Here is a 205-nt window from a genome sequence, read left to right on the forward strand (position 1 = left end):
GTGGGGGGGTTGTTAGACCGGTGTAGGTTAACACCGTGACGAAGAAACTGCTCTGTGCGGGGGGTGATGATCTAACAGTCCGGAAATTTGAGTGAATTGAGTGACACTAAAAGAATTCTAGTGGCCCGAGGAATAAGCGGGCCCAGAGTAAAACCAATAAGAAATAGGCAGCCTTTCATACGGATTGATTGGTCAAATTTTATGA

The sequence above is a fragment of the Triticum dicoccoides genome, chromosome 3A (genome assembly GCF_002162155.2).
Source record: "Triticum dicoccoides isolate Atlit2015 ecotype Zavitan chromosome 3A, WEW_v2.0, whole genome shotgun sequence".
Taxonomy (NCBI): Eukaryota; Viridiplantae; Streptophyta; class Magnoliopsida; order Poales; family Poaceae; genus Triticum; species Triticum dicoccoides.